General features: G+C 41.4%; 1 protein-coding gene across 1 annotated transcript in view; it reads right to left on the reverse strand.

Moving 5' to 3' along the window:
- The window catches only part of SERPINE2 (serpin family E member 2), an 86215-nt gene extending 75434 nt beyond the window's left edge, over positions 1–10781 (reverse strand). Inside the window, 1 exon segment of the mRNA XM_040428010.1 lies at positions 10694–10781. The gene's annotated coding sequence lies outside the window, so the exon portion shown is untranslated.
- Between the last annotated feature and the right edge of the window lie 5529 nt (positions 10782–16310).

A 16310-nucleotide genomic window follows, 5' to 3' on the forward strand; every position in this document is an offset into this window, starting at 1 on the left:
AGTACCAGATTCGTCACATACCGTAACTGACAAAAATGGAACCTAATAGATTTCATTGACTATAATAGGATCCATTCAGTCTTCATTCTGGATAACATTTTTGCAGCGGAGAAAAAGTCCTAATTTTGATAATTTCTGTGACGGAGGTTCTCAACAGAGTTTCTAACACACAAAAAACTACATGGCTGAGCAACCCTGTTAATTTTGGGTTCTGAACTTGGGTTTGAATTTTTTTTGGGGGATCTGGTCTGGAATTGTGCGTCGAAAAGTCTGCTTTGGAGCCCATCAGTTACTAGTTCGGTATCAGTTTTTTTTACACTTTTATGCCAACAGTAAAGTATTTGGGGACACAGGGCAGTACTGTTAGTACATTAATGTGGGCACATAGGGCAGCAGGCAAGGTAATAGTTGAAGCTGCAGGATAGCAGTGTTAAGGGGGAAGCTAGATAAGAAGTTTCTTCGGAGATGGTCTGCAGAAGCAATGAGTCAAAGTCAGAGATGTAACCGGAATCTCCTGGTTCCTAATGCAAAATCTGTAACGGGCCCCATCTACCCATCTAATCAATCTGGTGTCTTCTTATATAGCAGAAGGAGCAGCATACCCCTGGTCACAGATGTCTGCTTAGTAAACTGCACAGCCTTCAGAAGAAGTCATCATGATGGTTTGGACCAAATGGAGAAGAAAATGAAAAAAAATCTAATCAGTTGAGACGTCACTCTATTTGTTATGCCAACGTCTGCTTCTTTTCAAACGTGCTTATCTCTCTATATTAGAAAGTAAAGTCATATTAAATTGATCTGATTGGGAGGAGAAGAGCAATTTCCATAGTCTGCCTAGGGCACCAAAATACATTGTCTAGGCCCTGGTGTTGTCACTCTGCAGCAACTCTGACTGCTATATTTAGCATCCAAACATCCAAAGTCGATTCGCATAATACTTCGTTTGAATACTGTACAGAGCGAGCCTTCCATATACAAACCGGATTCCAAAAAAGTTGGGACACTATACAAATCGTGAAGAAAAACTGAATGCAATGATGTGGAGGTGCCAGCTTCTAATATTTTATTCAGAATAGAACATAAATCACGGAACAAAAGTTTAAACTGAGAAAATGTACCATTTTAAGGGAAAAATATGTTGAATCAGAATTTCATGGTGTCAACAAATCCCCAAAAAGTTGGGACAAGGCCATTTTCACCACTGTGTGGCATCTCCCCTTCTTCTTGGGGACCGAGGAGACCAGTTTCTCAAGTTTAGAAATAGGAATGCTCTCCCATTCTTGTCTAATACAGGCCTCTAACTGTTCAATCGTCTTGGGCCTTCTTTGTTGCACCTTCCTCTTTATGATGCGCCAAATGTTCTCTATAGGTGAAAGATCTGGACTGCAGACTGGCCATTTCAGTACCCGGATCCTTCTCCTACGCAGCCATGATGTTGTGATTGATGCAGAATGTGGTCTGGCATTATCTTGTTGAAAAATGCAGGGTCTTCCCTGAAAGAGATGACGTCTGGATGGGAGCATATGTTGTTCTAGAACCTGAATATATTTTTCTGCATTGATGGTGCCTTTCCAGACATGCAAGCTTCCCATGCCACACGCACTCATGCACTGAGCGTTGATAACAACTTGGGTTGTCCTTGTCCTCTTTGGTCCAGATGACATGGCGTCCCAGATTTCCAAAAAGAACTTTGAATCGTGACTGGTCTGACCACAGAACAGTCTTCCATTTTGCCACACTCCATTTTAAATGATCCCTGGCCCAGTGAAAACGCCTGAGCTTGTGGATCTTGCTTAGAAATGGCTTCTTCTTTGCACTGTAGAGTTTCAGCTGGCAACGGCGGATGGCACGGTGGATTGTGTTCACTGACAATGGTTTCTGGAAGTATTCCTGAGCCCATTCTGTGATTTCCTTTACAGTAGCATTCCTGTTTGTGGTGCAGTGTCGTTTAAGGGCCCGGAGATCACGGGCATCCAGTATGGTTTTACGGCCTTGACCCTTTCGCACAGAGATTGTTCCAGATTCTCTGAATCTTCGGATGATGTTATGCACAGTTGATGATGATAGATGCAAAGTCTTTGCAATTTTTCGCTGGGTAACACCTTTCTGATATTGCTCCACTATCTTTCTGCGCAACATTGTGGGAATTGGTGATCCTCTACCCATCTTGGCTTCTGAGAGACACTGCCACTCTGAGAAGCTCTTTTTATACCCAATCATGTTGCCAATTGACCTAATTAGTGTTAATTGGTCTTCCAGCTCTTCGTTATGCTCAAATTTACTTTTTCCAGCCTCTTATTGCTACTTGTCCCAACTTTTTTGGGATTTGTTGACACCGTGAAAATTGGAATCAACGTATTTTTCCTTTAAAATGATACATTTACTCGGATTAAATGTTTGATCTGTCATCTACGTTCTATTACAAATAAAATATTGACATTCGCCATCTCCACATCATTGCATTCAGTTTTTATTCACAATTTGTTTAGTGTCCCAACTTTTCTGGAATCCGGTTTGTAGTAATAGAATGTATTGGCTCAGATGAGCCAAAGTTATTACTTCCTGAAGTCTTGTGAGACTTCGCATAATAACTTAATAAATTAATTTCTACTGTAAAAAAACATTTCCCGATCTCGAGAATACTGTACGGAGCTCTCGCTCCGTACAGTATTCAAACAAAGTATTGTGCAAATCGACTTCGGATGTTTCATCCGAAGTCCATTCGCTCATTCCTAATTATAGCAGTCAGGGTTGCTGCAGAGTAACAACACCATGTGATAGTGCAGGCCAGTGGTGACACCCACAGGAATTTTGATGGGACTTAAGAATGGCAGGGAGAGACACACTTTAACCCTTTATTCAATACACAAGCAATTTGAATCTTAGCAGCTTCAAATATATTTGGTTTAACAAGCTCGTGGACACCCAAACCTCAAGCCTCCAACTAGTGCTCATGTCCTGGCTCCTCTCATATAAGCAGTGTGACATTCTCCAACACCACTGTTTTAATGAACTACCGATCCCGCACAGCACTCTTTGATAGAGTTAGATAGTGATATAGTGTAGATGATAGGTTCCAGTGCAGGGTGTTAGGTAGTGTGATAGGAATTACTGTTTCTCTGCTGTCCATACATCCATACTACAGACATAGTGCTGTGATGTCACAACAATACTTAGTGCACCAATCAGTAATATCTACTCAGACCTGATAAAATGTGAAGTTGCATGTATTGCACCAAAAATATGCGCATCATTAGTGCCGATTTGTGCAATCAGGAAAATAATGACGAGATTACAAATTCTAGAATTTGCAAATATTATGTGAAAAATTTGCAAAATATAGCGAAAACTTATATTGCCTATGCCTCTCATCACTAATAACAAATTCAAACATTGACTTGCTACAATAATGGGCTCAGAAAAGAAGATGTGATACATTGTTTGTGCTGCAAACATTTGTCTGTGGTTTTAATTTATGAGGGTGCAAAAATATAAAAGTCCTTATTTCTGCTGTAAATAGGGAGAGGTAAGTAAACCAAAATGATTATGTTGCTGGCTGTACAGGATGTGGTAGAGACGTGCTCAAAATCTGAATGTGAAATTAGCATTTAAAGTGTTTATTGGTCTTTACAGATTGATGTTAGCATGACCCTGAGCATGAACAAAGAGACAATTCCTCTATCCTTTGAGTATTCCTTAAATAACAAATATTTGCAAACAGCATCACAATGGAAGGTGCAGCATTCCAGGGCTGTACACAGTCTCCTCTAAGTTTCCTACAGTAATGACATTTTCAAAAGGCCACCTGAAACTGAAATCCAAGGTGACCAGGCAAAGAGAATTATGTGATATTCAGATGTGACATCAGAGGCTTTAAAGTGTCATTCCCATCGCAGAACGCCAGGAAGGGCAGGTCCTCCAAAGGAGAACCTCTCTACACTGGCCAAGGAGCAACAGCGGACTCCCCTCTACTAAAGACGTTATCCCACAAACAGCATCTAAAACCTACCCACAGGATGGAGGATTGCTAGGGGTCCAACTACTCGGGCCCCCAACAATCCCAAGTATGGGATCTTTCAGTCCCCTGTTTGGAGCATTTCATTTTTCAAACTTATCAACTATGTTACTATCCAGGCAGCACCAAATGGGGAGGTGGGTTTGCATGTGTCTGGCTGTTTCTGTACTTCCCATGCAAATATGCCATAAAACTATTCCTTTAAAAGGGGTTATCCCACAAAAAGTATTTATCAGATATTCACACAGTCTTACTCTGTGACGGACCGCTAACTCTGCATGACTATGCATATAGGGAAAGCTATTAACTGCTGAGTAGGATGGCCCACATTTTTATTAGTATCCTATTAAACAGTTTTAATAAAATAAGTGATTTTAAAATGTCAAGCTAGTCACTCAGTTCTCAGTATTCCTGTATATTCCTGCTATTCATTCATAGCCAGGATGAATATATTGTTTCCCTACTGGCTGCGCACTGCAAGTTCTAATCGGGTACAATGTTTCAGTTTTAACTATTCTGTATGTTTCAGCATTTACTATTCTAAATGTGACTTCACCGAGTGCTTTGCTGTATTAAAACTAATAAGCGGCGCTGCCCCCCCCCGACAATGGCCCTAACCCCTGAAGACGCCGGTACTAGGCAAAACATGTCGGGGGGCAGCGCCGCTTATCAGTTATTAGCAACTGAGTTTTACAGAAGAAACGAGACAGTTGGTACATACACACACTTGCAAGAGTGGGCACAGTCTTCTAAATTTTGCATCAAATAGTTTTTCCCAAGGCTGCATAAAGGGCATAGGCAGTATAGTTGTCACCTCTAAGTCCTTTTCAAGTTAAAATAAGCCATTTTTCCGATTTAGCAAAGGAGTGCGTTTTCTCTCCCTCTCTATTCAGTAAGTAATTCTGCAATACCCAACTGCGAGGTGCAGTCCTGTAACAGATGGCCAGTCTGTCTCTTGGGTATGATAGAGTGCTTGAAGCTACTAATCCAATCCAAATTCTAGTTTATAGTCTGATGCGTGCTACCTTCACTGGCTTTTTGTCCATGCACTCTCCCTTGAAATGGCTGCTCTACCTTCTATTACATTCAGTTCTTCTCTCCCTCAGAGACTGGCCCTTCTTATAGCCTTCTGTTCTTGGCCCACAGGGCTATTTTATTCCCATCTGCTGCTCTACACTCACACTTCCCCCAGTTAAGAATGGTGGGACCAGCCCACATCTAGCAGACAGATCCAAGGCTGGCAAATTAAATCCTTAACCCGATATACAACATTTTGGTGTAATTCTCATTATATGCTCTCATTCTGTTCTGCTCTTGTTCTGTATATATGGACAACGAACTGTACCATTTGTCTTCTCCTGTATGCTGGGAGTAACTTTTAGATTCTACTCATACTGGGTCTGTAGTTATTTTTGGGTGTTGGGTCTGAGGTGTTCATAATTTATTTTGAGGTCTGACCTGGCGGTCAGTAATAGTTTAGGGGGTTTGGACTAGTTACTAACAACACTTTATTGACTCTTGGGTTTGTAGTTATCTGTTTGGTCTGGAGCCTGTAATATTCTGGGATCTTTATTTATTTTGGTTTCTGGTCTGGTGGTCGCTATTTAAGGGTTGTCATACACACTAGTCTAAAGTTGATCAAAACAGACTACAGTATTTCAACCAAAACAAATGTTCGTCATTGAAATTCAACATCGAACTATCATTTTAGCCGACCAATGAAAAAGCATTAACATTTGAAAGTAAGTTGGCCGTGTTTAATATTTTTGTCCAATAGTCGAACTAAAAGAAAGATCTTTGGTCCATCGTTCGGTTTCATTGAAGGTGTGTGGCAGTTTGAGAAGTTGCAACGGCCAATATTGACTATAATGTGTATGGCCATGTCTGTGAAACAGATGTTCACCAGATGATTGTTTGTCCAACCCTCAACCAACTGCTATCAAATATGGCCAGATTTAGTGTCTGTATTTATTTTAAGGTCCCTTATTTTAGAATCCGGTCGGGGTTTGTAGTTGTTTTTAGGCTCTGACTCAGGGTGTTTATTTTTGTGTGTGTTGGGGGGTCTTGTCTCAGGACTATATTTAATCTGGACTCTGGTCTGAAGTTTGCATTTAATTTAGGGTCTAGTACGGAGTCTGCACTGACTTAGGGAGTCTGCATTCTAGAGATATACTGTATATGATAGTGGCAGAGTCTAAATACACTGTGTGGTCTGGTGTGGAGTATATATGTATTTTTAGGGTGTGATACAGGAGTCATATGCAGTACTTGTGATTAGATTAGTGGTGTTTGATGGACATGGTCTACTGTATTTAAGTGGGCAGCATATGTTAAAACTTTCTGTGTATCATACAGCACACATTCTGCAGGGACTCCCTGATATAACTTCTGAACAGTAGTATGATGTGTATATATGGGTTTTTATGAGTATATACAAGTGTAATCCTTTCCATCCCTTTAAAGGTGTATTCCAGTTATGTGATGTTATCCAGGATAGGGGATAACTATTCAATCGGTGGGGATCCTACACTTTGCTTTTTTGTTTCATGCAGAAATTGGTGCACAGGTGTAGCCTTAAACAGTGTTCAGCCTGGAAAATAGTGTTCTCACACGGAGCAAATTTCACAGACTGAACAAATTTGTGTGAAACTGCCCTTAGTGACCACAAATGTTCCTGGCTGTACATATGCACTTGTTCATTGGGTGATCCCATCTTTTACGCAGCACAAACTCATTGTGTCACGCTGTGTAAACCGGGATCTGCTGCCAGCAAACAATAGCTTGTCCCCATACAGAGGGGAAAACTGCCGCATACACACACAGCTCTCCACAACAATAGGGAAATCTAAGGAACAAATGGCCTGTGCAATAGGGCCATTTTGCTAGTGCCATATCATGACTTTTTGTAGCACTACTGATTTAACTATCAAGTGACAGCTGCAGTTCACAGGTACACAATAGGTTGGATGCAATTTCGTGCACTGCAGCTGTCATGCAATAGTTAAAAATCAAGCAAGTTCTTTCTAAAAAGTGTGCTATATAGTCCAAAAAATATAGTATATTTTCTGCCATCAAAAAATCGACAGTGTGTCTATCTAAAATACGCAACAGCGCATGGATTTAGATGAGGATTATGTTGTATGTCTGCAGCAGATTTGCTGCCGATATTACCCTATGCATTGCAAAGGTTGAAATCCGCAGCATAAACTCACTTTGTCACATTGACATGTACATTCAGCATAAGTCTAGAACATCCAGAATTGTACAATTGTTTTATTAACAGATTTCAATAATTTATTATTATTCATTATCTTATTCATTATTCAAGATATTTGGAACCAAAAGAATTCTCTGCCACTATAGAAGCAGTTTCATTTTTCCCTTCTGTAATTCAGTTACAGCTGTAGAATGGGGATCGGCAACTTTTGGGGGAGGTGGGTACTTTCCCCTACATAAAAAACTGATGATATGTATCTTTTAGAAAACTATTAATGTTCTACTGTAAATAGGGCTTACCTGTGCCTCACCGGACTTGTGAAAAAAGATGGCAGCCCGCATATGTTCGCGGGCAAACAATGCGAACTGGTCATCACTGATGGTGACACAATCAGAGTTGCTGGAAGAGGTGCCAACATCAGTGTAGGCCCAGGAGGAACCCGACACAGGTGTGAGTTGTGGTGCTGGAATGCTACTCTGCAACATTGGTAGGAGGAGGCAGCAAAGAGATGACTTATGGACAGTATTTGGAGAGAGTAGGAAGGGTGTGTGTGGTGGAGACATGTTGTTGGTCTGAGGGAGAGAGTAGACCTGAGCTTCTGCAAGTAGACTGGTAAAGAACTGTAGGATGAGCCCAAGGTGTCCCACTTAAGGTAAGTCGCGGGAAATGCCTACCAGATCCGGCAATCTGCATGCAAATGGACAGCATTTGTAGACGGATCCGGATGCGGATGCATTGCAAGATACGTTATATATTTTTTTTCACATTTTTACGGATCCGGCATTGCGGTATTTTTAATGCCAGATCCAGCACTAATACATTTCAATATAAATTAATGATCCGGCATTCCGGCAACTGATCCGGAATTTTGGATGGAAATAATACAGCAGCATGCTGCGGTATTTCCTCCGTCCAAAACGCCGTTCAGTGACTGAACTGAAGACATCCTGATGCATCCTGAATGGATCGATCTCCATTCAGAATGCATGGGGATAAAACTGAACAGTTCTTTTCCGGTATAGAGCCCCTATGACGGAACGCAGTGCCGGAAAAGAAAAACGCTAGTGTGAAAGTACCCTTAAAGTAATGTCCTCCCAAAGAGCTACAGCAGCCACTTTAGGCACACCCTGACCCTCAAAGGATTTTGAGCTGCAATACTAGAAACAACCCACGGACAGGGAAAAAAGGCAACTACCACTTTAACCTTACAGAGCCTCTCTATCTTTGCAACAAATCATTGGTGCCTCCTTGTAAAGACGTCTGTTAGCTACTACATTCTGTGTCCATTCTTGAAGTGGAACCCTTTAAGTACCACAGAGTCCTCCATAGGGGGAGTCATTCCTTGCAGAAGCTCACCTCTCTGACTAATGCCTGATTCACACATCAGTCAATAACAGATGTGTGCTGTCCGTGTTCTCCATGGACAGCACACGTACCAATTGACTTTAAGGTTTATTCACATATCCCTGATTTTCCACTCACCGTAGGTCAGCAGAAAAACCACAGAGACTAGTCCATGATGCGGACCTGCGGGTCTGTGAAAAACCATGGACTCAACATGGAAGGCATTCGGTGTTCTCTTACTGTTTTTCCTGGACCAGGAGATGCTCTAGAAATTAATTTTAGGGTCCATTCACACGTCCGCAATTCCGTTCCGCATTTTGCGGAACGGAATTGTGGACCCATTCATTTCTATGGGGCTGCACAATGTGCTGCTCGGATCCGGAAATGCAGACCCGCACTTCCGGGTTCGCAATTCCGTTCCTGAAAAAAAAAATAGAACATGTCCTTTTCTTGTCCGCAATTGCGGACAAGATTAGGCATATTCTATTATAGTGCCGACGATGTGCGGTCCGCAAAAGGCGGAACGCACATTGCCGATGTCCGTGTTTTGCGGATCTGCAAAACACACACGGATGTGTGAATGGACCCTTAATCTGAGCAGTGTCCATGGAATACAGATGACAAGCGGAGAGTAAAAAATGGACATACAGACAGCTGCCAGATGAGGAAATGGGACAAGAGAAGTTCTTGGCAATACCAGACTCATTCAGGACTTCATGAAGAGCCCAGCAACATAGGTCATAAGATAGGACATCCTCCAAAGTGCTCCGGAAAGGTTGTGCTTTATATTACTGCTCATTGCTTCAGTTAGTAAGAATTAACTGACTCAGACAGACTTTGGCACACTGTACTGAGAGGGCTCAGTCCCCCCTTAAGGTGCCTGCACACGGGCGAGGGATTAGAAATCTATCTAGAAATATCCGTGCAGAGTTTCACACAGAGAAAAAAGACACAAAGTGAACATGAGATGTGTCTAATCTCATTCACTTTGCAGGTACTGTATTAGGCATTATGCATTCGCCGTATCCTTTTTGCAGTCTGCAAATCACGGATCCGCAAAGTACAAATGCCATCTGTGTTGCATCTCCATTTTCTGCAGACCCATTGACTTCAATAGGTCTGCGGTCTGGATTTTTGCGGACAAGAATAGGACCATTCTCTATTTTTTTTGCGGAACGGACCTACGGGTGCGGAAAGCACGCGGATCGATCATATGGTACAAAAATTGTTACTTTATATTTGGAGGTGGTTCCCAATACCGAGTCTTGCTATGGGGCTCCATGATTTCTATGTACTCCCCCCCCCCCCCCCTGGCCAGGACCACACATGGATGTGCTTTATACACTTTTGCGCCTTTCTTGACATTTGACATTTTCAAAAAAGTTCTTCGGTAAATCAGTGTTGTAAAATGCAGCGGATTTATTAACAGCCAGGCAACTAATGGGTTGAGCCAAATGTCTCATTTTAGGAAACAAATGCTATATCTCCCCTTGTATGTACATATTTGATGTGCTTGGAAAATACAGAAATCCAGGCTTCTGGTGGGACGGCGACTACTTACTGTGCTTCTCAATCTCAATACATTTCTAGATTTGCATTAGTCATTCAAGGTCCAGCAGTTATGTGCGAGTCTACGCTCCAGACTGCACAATGAGAGTTCTCAGCTCATCTAATAACAGGGCAGGGTAGACATTTGATATTGCAATTGGAACCTAAAACCTCAGCTGCAGGACTACGCACCTTTCTACCAAACATTTGCACAAACTAATAACCACCAAATAATGAATAATAATAATTATTGCAGACTACCAAACAAAGAACCTTTCACTGTGCGAAACACCGATATAAAAGAGCTGAAATTGTCCTTTCTGGACATTGCTGCATAAAGGTTTCCCTGTAGTCCTATGTAAAAAGTACAAATGATAACATAATGCAATAGAAACAAACATGTAAAAGTCAGCTCTACTGTGTCCGCTAATAGAGTTCCTAAATATCGCTCACAGACAAAAGAAATAAGTATTACTTGATCAATTAAATGGTTAAAGCGAAGGTGCCTTCCAAGACATCTCACAGATGAGAGCCCTGACTGCACACAACTTGAGAAGCCCCCTCCTCACCTCCTGCTTGTGCTGTGGTCTGTCTGCTGTGCTGTCTGGCTGGGATTGTTGCCTTCAACTGATGCTTCTCTTGTGTCATTCTCCTCCAGTTCTCCACTTTCTGCCTCCTCCTCCCCCGCCCGCCTCCTCTAGGTTATTCATCCCACCCACCCTGCCTTTCCTTCTCTGACACAACCATTTACTGTTTTAACTTGAAGACCTTTGTAAGGATGGGAACTCGAACATTTTGTAATCTTTTTTGCTAACAGGTTTATAAAAATAAAATATTTTGGGTAAATGATACATGTAATGAAATAACAGTGCCTGTGTCGGAGTTACATTTTATAAAGTAGAAAGAATAAGCCCAGGCAGGGCGTAACTAGAAAAGGCTGAGTCCACTACCAAATTTTTGAATACCCCCCACCACCAAAGCAATTTCCTCACAACCCTCCCTCCCACAGCTAGTCAAGACAGCCCACGCTTGCAATAGAAGCCCCCCCCCACTCAAATGGTAGTTATGCCCCCTTAGTGCCCCCACACCGTGAAATGCCCTGTTAATGTCCTCACACAGTAGTTATGCCCTCATAGTGCCACCACACAGTAACCATGCCAACTTAATAGCCCCGCACAGTAGTTATGCCCTGTTAGTGCCCACACACAGTAGTTATGCCCCCCTAGTGCCCCTACACAGTAGAATGATCCCACCCACCCTCCCTTTTCTGGTGAAGCCCCACCCACCTTCTGCTAAGTCACACCCCTTTTTTAAGAGCATCTGTCAGCAGATTTCTACCTATAAAACTGTCTGACCTGTTACATGTGCGCTTGGCAGCAGAAGGCATCTGTGTTGGTCCCATGTTCATATGAGAAAAATGTTCTATATATGCAAATGAGTCTCTTGGAGAAACGGGGACATTGACATAACGCCTGGAGACTCTGCTCTCTCTGGACATTGATTGACAGGGCCAGGTGTGATGACATTTGGAATGCCTGACCCTCCTGGGGATGATGAAGGGTGTAGCAGGTGGAGTTTTCAGTCCAGTGAATGGTGTAGTAGGCGTTTACATCTTTGCCTGATCTTGCAGTTCACAGCCCTAAGGGTCCATTCACACGTCCGTTGTGTATTGCGGATCCGCAATACACCGGGCCGGCACCCCTATAAAAATGCCTATTTTTGTCCGCTATTGCGGACAAGAATAGGACATGTTCTATTTTATTCGGGAGCCGCGCACCGTAAAATCGGGGCCGCCCACCGGAAATGCGGATGTGGACAGCACACTGTGTGCTGTCCGCATCTCTTCCGGTCCCATTGAAAACTAACGGGTCCAGATCCGTTCTGCAACGTTGCGGAATGGATCCGGACCCATTCTACGGATGTGTGAATGGAGTAAAACAAATAATAGCAATATCATAAAATACAATCAATGAATCCAATATCTAAAATAGGCCTACAAACAAAATATGAACAATCTTATATTAATTCTAATAGCCGCTATAGATGGGGTAGATAAAACTAGTAATAAGCTGCCACCAGAACAATCTCCGGTTACAATGGTTGAATAAGTCGGGCGGGTAATAGGCACCTGCAAATAATCCCCAAGTGATGTGTTACACAAAGAAATATATAAACGTGAAGTGCAATATAATGCAATAATCCAAGTGCAATATAATACAAATAAAACCAGGAAAAGGGGGTATAATAGAAATAAATAAAAATTATAAGATGCTGGTGATCACTTTTCCGTGAAAAAAGAGACAAAAAAGTCAATTTAGATTGTGCAATGTTGCTGTATATGAATAGGTGATAGTCAATCACTATTTAAAGTGCATATGCTGCCCGTATTCAACAAGATTTTGTAGTGGCTATTCCACAACTGTAGCTAATACCTCCGGGTATAGCTATTTTGTTCCAATGGTCTGGTCAGTGTTAAATGCTCTCCATAATCAACCAGAGAAAATGCAGAGAAAATAAAATGTCAATTATTTAACAATCGCTGCACCTTGTAGTAGTACTCACGCTTGATGGTATATTCCGATCTGTAGCGTGGCTGTAAGAAGGCTTACCTCACGTATGATATAAGGAGGTACCTTGCTAGTATGTCTTGACTCTATGGTCCGTTTTCGCTGTTAACCGCAGTTGTCGGCTCTGGACAACTGCGGTTAACAGCGAAAACGGACCATAGAGTCAAGACATACTAGCAAGGTACCTCCTTATATCATACGTGAGGTAAGCCTTCTTACAGCCACGCTACAGATCGGAATATACCATCAAGCGTGAGTACTACTACAAGGTGCAGCGATTGTTAAATAATTGACATTTTATTTTCTCTGCATTTTCTCTGGTTGATTATGGAGAGCATTTAACACTGACCAGACCATTGGAACAAAATAGCTATACCCGGAGGTATTAGCTACAGTTGTGGAATAGCCACTACAAAATCTTGTTGAATACGGGCAGCATATGCACTTTAAATAGTGATTGACTATCACCTATTCATATACAGCAACATTGCACAATCTAAATTGACTTTTTTGTCTCTTTTTTCACGGAAAAGTGATCACCAGCATCTTATAATTTTTATTTATTTCTATTATACCCCCTTTTCCTGGTTTTATTTGTATTATATTGCACTTGGATTATTGCATTATATTGCACTTCACGTTTATATATTTCTTTGTGTAACACATCACTTGGGGATTATTTGCAGGTGCCTATTACCCGCCCGACTTATTCAACCATTGTAACCGGAGATTGTTCTGGTGGCAGCTTATTACTAGTTTTATCTACCCCATCTATAGCGGCTATTAGAATTAATATAAGATTGTTCATATTTTGTTTGTAGGCCTATTTTAGATATTGGATTCATTGATTGTATTTTATGATATTGCTATTATTTGTTTTACTCTGATTAAATATTATGAACAAATTACTCGGTGGTTCTGGATATTAGAGTGCCCATCTACTATTGTTATAATATTTTGGTGCTTTGAGTGCGACATCAGATAGGTGCACCTGACCATCTCAAACCAGGAGGCAGAGCCGTCCTTTATCTTGATTTTATTGGATGTGTGAATGGACCCTTAACCTAGAAGTTCGGATTGTAAACAATTGAGCGCAACAGGAGCATGGAGATTGAACTGAAGACTTAGAAAAAGTTGACAGGTACACTATTATGTTCTGTAGAAGACTAGAGCAGGTTTACACCATCAAATGATATTGTTTAGGATCTTGCACAACCCCTTTAAGAACAGCATATTATACAGTACATCAGTCTTATGCCTTATTCACACGTCAATGTTTTGATCAGTGATTTCCATCAGGGATTGTGAGCCAAAATCAAGATTGGAGCCTCCACGGAGATAAGGAATAAGGGAAAGATCTGCATCTGCTCTTTATTTAGAGCTACACCTGGTTTTGGCTCAAAATCACTGATGGAAATCACTGACCAAACACTGACGTGTGAATGAGGCATTAGGCTTCTTACACACATCAGTGAATCACGGACAGCACACGTATCTATTGACTTTATGGTATGTATTTAGACATCAAGGGTTTTCCATGGACCGACCATGCGTCCATCTTAACACCGCCGAAACGTGTCCTATTTTTGAGCCTCGTGCACATTAATCTATGGGTCTATGAAAACCATGGAAAAACATGAATGCTATCCATGTTTAGTGATTTCCAAGGATTGTTGCTATACTATACTTTGGGAGTTCTGTGCACCAGAAAATGAAAGCTACACCAGCAGGAAGTTGGCACATATGTCAGTTGTATTATGTACAGTTTTTTGAGTGCACATATTGCATATTGTGCCCACCCATGGCCTGTTCCCTCCCACAGAGAGCGGTGGTAAAGTGAAAAAGTTGCACATTTTGCCTTAAAATAGTAGTTGTGCCAAAAATGTGTGACTCGTGTACACCAGTTTTGAAATATTCAAATAAATTGCCCAACTATTCTTCAAAAAGTCCCTAATTTTAAATCTCTGTTTTTGCGTTTTCGTTTTTTACTCCCTGCCATCCTAGACCCATAACTTTTTTATTTTTCTGTTCACTTAGACTTATGAGGGCTTGTTTTTTTGTGTACAAGTTGCACTTTATAATTTCACTATTTAATACTGAATATGATATACTGGGGAGCTGGAAAAAAAAATCCAAATAGGGTGGGATTGGAAAAACAAAACACTACTGCACCATAGTTTTATGGGTTTCATTTCTACGGCGTTCCTTATGAGGTAAAACTGACCTCTTCTCTTAATTCTCCACGTCAGTGTGATTAGGGCAATACCACATTTATATAGTTTTTCCTGTGTCCTTAACACTGGAATAGACATGACTTTGGAAAACAATATTTTTTTCTTTGCATTGTCATATTCTGACCTCCATAACTTTTTTACATTTCCATCTATGGATCTATGTGGGGGGCTCATTTTTCTGTGGAATTATCTGTAGTTTTTAATAATTCTATTTTGAAATGTGTATTACTTTTTGATAATTTTTCTAATTTTTTGGGAGTTGAAGTGACGAAAAAACAAACTCAGCCATTTAGATTTTTTAATGTAACGATGTTCACTATACAGGATAAATAGGTTTATATTTTAATAGTTAAGGTGTTTGGGGACGCAGCAGTGCATACGATCTCTCCATGGGGAAGTTGTCCGGGCCCCAGGAGTGTACTTTTAGGAAAAGCAGCTTTAGATGCCGTGAACACAATTGACCACAACATCTGAGGGGTTAAATGCCTGCAATCAGCGTTATGGCCGATCACAGACATTAGCCCCATGTCTGCTGAGCGAAACAGCAGGCACCCGGCAGCTATGGTGCCCACTCCCCTCTGAAAAGTGTGCCTTCTTTAAAGAGACAACAAGCTTCACACACGTTTGGCACATGTCATCAAGTACTTAAAGTGATATTTCTAATTCTCTATTCCTAAATCATAGTTGAGATCACAATACACATTGCACAGAAATAACCAAGCTATGTTGTTTCTTTAACTCCTATTTAAGTAAATACAAGCTATGGAAACATCACAATCCAATGAGCGGGTTCCATAATTCCAGCCATCCCCTTGTTAGGCTAAGATCACAATTTAGTTATTTGGTCGGTTATTTCCATCAGTTATTGTGAGACAAAACCAGGAGTGAAGCCTACACAGAGATAAGGTGTAATGGAAAGATCTATGTTTTTGACCTGCACCCGGTTTCGGCTTACAACCACTGATGGAAATAATTGACCAAATATCTGAAGTGTTAACTCAGCCTTACTCAGTTGGCCCATGTCCACTGCTGCTCTGCTGTAGCCCTCTATCTAAGTGGCTGTAGGCTTACTCTAGAGTCGAGTAAATTTCTTTAAATTTGTTTCATCTTTGATTCACCAAATTTTTCCAAAAATTTGGCTCGGGTCCAAATCAATTCTGCCCAAATCAAACATGCTCCATTTGAAAATTGGTATATAACACTGTGAGGTCTCCAAGACCTCACAGTTATTCTCAAGACCTAGTTATTCTCTAAGCCTGGGAGGGAGAGAGAGACCCATGCTTAAAGGGGTTATCCAACCCCTATAATGACCTGGCACCTCTGGCCGAGATGCAGTAGCGGCCATGCAGGGATCAGGGGAGGTGCAGGTGCTGGGGAGTGGGGTT

Source organism: Bufo bufo, chromosome 4 (assembly GCF_905171765.1).
Source record: "Bufo bufo chromosome 4, aBufBuf1.1, whole genome shotgun sequence".
NCBI lineage: Eukaryota > Metazoa > Chordata > Amphibia > Anura > Bufonidae > Bufo > Bufo bufo.